The sequence below is a fragment of the Musa acuminata genome, unplaced genomic scaffold (genome assembly GCF_036884655.1).
Source record: "Musa acuminata AAA Group cultivar baxijiao unplaced genomic scaffold, Cavendish_Baxijiao_AAA HiC_scaffold_1136, whole genome shotgun sequence".
NCBI lineage: Eukaryota > Viridiplantae > Streptophyta > Magnoliopsida > Zingiberales > Musaceae > Musa > Musa acuminata.
The window spans coordinates 100,001-105,279 of NW_027021348.1; positions in this window are offsets into that span (position 1 = coordinate 100,001).

Genomic DNA, 5,279 nt, shown 5'->3' on the forward strand with positions numbered 1-5,279 from the left:
ACGCAAGAACAGGCCAAAAACTGGCCAAAACGGCCCAAAAACGGGCCAAAACTGGCCATTTTTGGCTGCGCGAGCGAGCGGCGAACAGCGAGCGAAGCGAGAGGCAGCACCGTCCCTGCTATACGAAAGCCCCATCCAGCCCTGTGCCACCCGGGGGGTTCCAGGGTGCTGAGATGGCTGACATTTTGCTCCGCTCACGACGGTCACCGCGCGACGCAAGAACAGGCCAAAAACTGGCCAAACCGGCCCAAAAATGGGCCAAAACTGGCCATTTTTGGCTGCGCGAGCGAGCGGCGAGCGGCGGACAGCGAGCGAAGCGAGAGGCAGCACCGTCCCTGCTATACGAAAGCCCCATCCAGCCCTGTGCCACCCGGGGGGTTCCAGGGTGCTGAGATGGCTGTCATTTTGCTCCGCTCACGACGGTCACCGTGCAACGCAAGAACAGGCCAAAAACTGGCCAAAACTGCCCAAAAACGGGCCAAAACTGGCCATTTTTGGCTGCGCGAGCGAGCAGCGAGCGGCGGACAGCGAGCGAAGCGAGAGGCATCACCGTCCCTGCTATACGAAAGCCCCATCCAGCCCTGTGCCACCCGGGGGGTTCCAGGGTGCTGAGATGGCTGACATTTTGCTCCGCTCAAGATGGTCACCGCGCAACGCAAAAACAGGCCAAAAACTGGCCAAAACGGGCCAAAACTGGCCATTTTTGGCTGCGCGAGCGAGCGGCGAGCGGCGGACAGCGAGCGAAGCGAGAGGCAGCACCGTCCCTGCTATACGAAAGCCCCATCCAGCCCTGTGCCACCCAGGGGGTTCCAGGGTGCTGAGATGGCTGACATTTTGCTCCGCTCACGACGGTCACCGCGCGACGCAAGAACAGGCCAAAAACTGGCCAAAACGGCCCAAAAACGGGCCAAAACTGGCCATTTTTGGCTGCGCGAGCGAGCGGCGAGCGGCGGACAACGAGCGAAGCGAGAGGCAGCACCATCCCTGCTATACGAAAGCCCCATCCAGCCCTGTGCCACCCGGGGGGTTCCAGGGTGCTGAGATGGCTGACATTTTGCTCCGCTCATGACGGTCACCGCGCGACGCAAGAACAGCCCAAAAACAGGCCAAAACGGCCCAAAAACGGGACAAAACTGGCCATTTTTGGCTGCGCGAGCGAGCGGCGAGCGGCGGACAGCGAGCTAAGCGAGAGGCAGCACCGTCCCTGCTATACGAAAGCCCCATCCAGCCCTGTGCCACCCGGGGGGTTCCAGGGTGCTGAGATGGCTGACATTTTGCTCCGCTCACGACGGTCACCGCGCGACGCAAGAACAGCCCAAAAACAGGCCAAAACGGCCCAAAAACGAGCCAAAACTGGCCATTTTTGGCTGCGCGAGCGAGCAGCGAGCGGCGGACAGCGAGCGAAGCGAGAGGCATCACCGTCCCTGCTATACGAAAGCCCCATCCAGCCCTGTGCCACCCGGGGGGTTCCAGGGTGCTGAGATGGCTGACATTTTGCTCCGCTCAAGATGGTCACCGCGCAACGCAAAAACAGGCCATAAACTGGCCAAAACGGGCCAAAACTGGCCATTTTTGGCTGCGCGAGCGAGCGGCGAGCGGCGAACAGCGAGCGAAGCGAGAGGCAGCACCGTCCCTGCTATACGAAAGCCCCATCCAGCCCTGTGCCACCCGGGGGGTTCCAGGGTGCTGAGATGGCTGACATTTTGCTCCGCTCACGACGGTCACCGCGCGACGCAAGAACAGGCCAAAAACTGGCCAAAACGGCCCAAAAACGGGCCAAAACTGGCCATTTTTGGCTGCGCGAGCGAGCGGCGAGCGGCGGACAGCGAGCGAAGCGAGAGGCAGCACCGTCCCTGCTATACGAAAGCCCCATCCAGCCCTGTGCCACCCGGGGGGTTCCAGGGTGCTGAGATGGCTGACATTTTGCTCCGCTCACGACGGTCACCGCGCGACGCAAGAACAGCCCAAAAACAGGCCAAAACGGCCCAAAAACGGGACAAAACTGGCCATTTTTGGCTGCGCGAGCGAGCGGCGAGCGGCGGACAGCGAGCGAAGCGAGAGGCAGCACCGTCCCTGCTATACGAAAGCCCCATCCAGCCCTGTGCCACCCGGGGGGTTCCAGGGTGCTGAGATGGCTGACATTTTGCTCCGCTCACGACGGTCACCGCGCGACGCAAGAACAGCCCAAAAACAGGCCAAAACGGCCCAAAAACGGGCCAAAACTGGCCATTTTTGGCTGCGCGAGCGAGCAGCGAGCGGCGGACAGCGAGCGAAGCGAGAGGCATCACCGTCCCTGCTATACGAAAGCCCCATCCAGCCCTGTGCCACCCGGGGGGTTCCAGGGTGCTGAGATGGCTGACATTTTGCTCCGCTCAAGATGGTCACCGCGCAACGCAAAAACAGGCCAAAAACTGGCCAAAACGGGCCAAAACTGGCCATTTTTGGCTGCGCGAGCGAGCGGCGAGCGGCGAACAGCGAGCGAAGCGAGAGGCAGCTCCGTCCCTGCTATACGAAAGCCCCATCCAGCCCTGTGCCACCCGGGGGGTTCCAGGGCGCTGAGATGGCTGACATTTTGCTCCGCTCACGACAGTCACCGCGCGACGCAAGAACAGGCCAAAAACTGGCCAAAACGGCCCAAAAACGGGCCAAAACTGGCCATTTTTGGCTGCGCGAGCGAGCGGCGAGCGGCGGACAGCGAGCGAAGCGAGAGGCAGCACCGTCCCTGCTATACGAAAGCCCCATCCAGCCCTGTGCCACCCGGGGGGTTCCAGGGTGCTGAGATGGCTGACATTTTGCTCCGCTCACGACGGTCACCGCGCGACGCAAGAACAGGCCAAAAACTGGCCAAAACGGCCCAAAAACGGGACAAAACTGGCCATTTTTGGCTGCGCGAGCGAGCGGCGAGCGGCGGACAGCGAGCGAAGCGAGAGGCAGCACCGTCCCTGCTATACGAAAGCCCCATCCAGCCCTGTGCCACCCGGGGGGTTCCAGGGTGCTGAGATGGCTGACATTTTGCTCCGCTCAAGACGGTCACCGCGCAACGCAAAAACAGGCCAAAAACTGGCCAAAACGGCCCAAAAACAGGCCAAAACTGGCCATTTTTGGCTGGGCGAGCGAGCGGCGAGCGGCGGACAGCGAGCGAAGCGAGAGGCAGCACCTTCCCTGCTATACGAAAGCCCCATCCAGCCCTGTGCCACCCTGTCACGAACGGTCGTCGCGCACCCGCAACAACTCCGTTCAACGAACCGTTCGTCGCTCGCACCCGCATGTACAGCTGCTTGACAGCATGTTTTCTTATGGTTTTGGGTCATTTTGCTTGTAAATATGTAAGTTCGAACAAGCTGCAGCGTTGCAAAGCGACCGTTCACCAAACCGAGCAAAACAGCCCCAAAACAGCCCAAAACGGAGCCGTTTTCGCGTGCCGCGGGAGGTGAGCGGAGTGCTGCCTCCGCTCACCAAAATGTCAGCCAGCTCAGACCCCAGGAACCCCCCGGGTGGCACATGGCTGGATGGGGCTTCGGTTATATACCGGGCGTTGAACACTCTTTCGCAAGTTCGCACGTGACCTTTACGGGAACTTGGTGTTGCGTCCGGGACCAGGTGAGCGGCTGTTTGTGGGCTTGCAGCTGTTCGTTCATCCTTGAAAGCCTTGTTTTTCTCCCCCTCCCTCTTTTCTCTTGTGCACACAAGGTGTTCGACGATTTGCTTGTAAAGCTTCCCTTTTCGCGAGACTTCGGGACTTGTCCGTTGCTCGTTCTTTCGATCTAACTTTCTTTCTCTTTTACAGGTCCTTCGGGACCTGCGAGAGGTTACAAAGTGGCTGATCCTTGCGGAGCAAGATCGCAAGGGCAAAGCGCGACTTAGGCAACGCAAGCTAAGTTTCGCGTCTTTGCAACGAGGGTGACCCGCGACTTAGGCAACGCAAGCTAAGTTCGCGTCTTTGGCCGCAAGGGTGCCTCACGCCTTAGGCAATTCCAGCTAAGGTCGTGACATTGTGGTATCAGAGCGGGCAAGCTCTTCGATCGAACAGCGAACGAACTTCGCAACTTCGCCATGGCAAAGCATCGTGGCGAATCAAGCAAGACGGGGCAAGCCGGAACCTTGCCCCAAGCAGCCGCAGGTGGGCTGCATGTGCACACTCGCTCTCATGCTGTTGGAGCCGCTCACGAGGATCGCGGCAGCGAACAGGATGAGCGAGAAGTTGGCAACTCTCCGCGAGCGGAGGAAGCGCAATCTGGTGCGCTAACAGGAAAAAAGAGTCATAAGGAGAGACTCACGACGGCGGAAACCCGCCTAGATGTTCTGGAAGCGAGCATGGAGGAACTCTACCATGGCCAACAAAGACTTGTTGGGGTAGAGAGCTCGCAAGAGGAAGCGGAGTCCAGGATCGACAAGGTCGAGGCCCTAGTCGACCGACTGTCCGATGACACCAAGGACTCCGTGCAGCACTTGCAAGACGTTGTGGCGGAACTCACGGCGAAGGTGGCTATGCTCACAAGAATGCTAAATGCGGGAGGAGGCAACACCCGCGTTGCACCGCCACAAAACTTGAGGGCACCTGAGCCCCATGGATACGGAGGGGCCAGAGATGCCAAGGAGCTCGAGAACTTTCTGTTCGACATGGAGCAATACTTCCGAGCTACGAGGCCCGATTCTGAAGATACCAAAGTCTCAATAGCAACAATGTATCTGAATGGAGATGCGAAACTTTGGTGGCGAACTCGTTGGGAGGAGATCCAACAAGGTCGGTGTCGAGTCGACACATGGGAAGACTTGAAGCGGGAGTTGAGAACTCAGTTCCTACCGGAGAACACAGAGTTCGTCGCAAGAAGGAAGTTGAGACAACTCCGCCAAAGTACCACCATCCGAGACTATGTAAAGCAGTTTTCTGCACTGATGCTGGACATACAGGACATGTCCGAGAAGGACAAGTTGTTCAGCTTCCTTGATGGTCTGAAACCATGGGCTCAGCAAGAGCTGAATCGAAGGAATGTTACCGACGTGGTCGGGGCAATTGCAGCTGCAGAAAGGCTCACCGACTTCGTTTCCTCTGAAGACCCAGCGAGAAGGAAACAATCTTCAAGCAATCGCCCTCCAAAACATTCTCGAGGGAAAGATCTCGGGGGCGAACAGAAGAAGAAGAGCTCCCACAAAGGGCCGAACCCAAAAGGCAAGGCCTCAAAACCTGGAGGATGCTTCTTGTGCGGAGGACCGCACATGGTAAGGGAGTGCCCACAGAAGCAGGCACTCAACGCTTTGACAGCTTCCATCCACCCTCC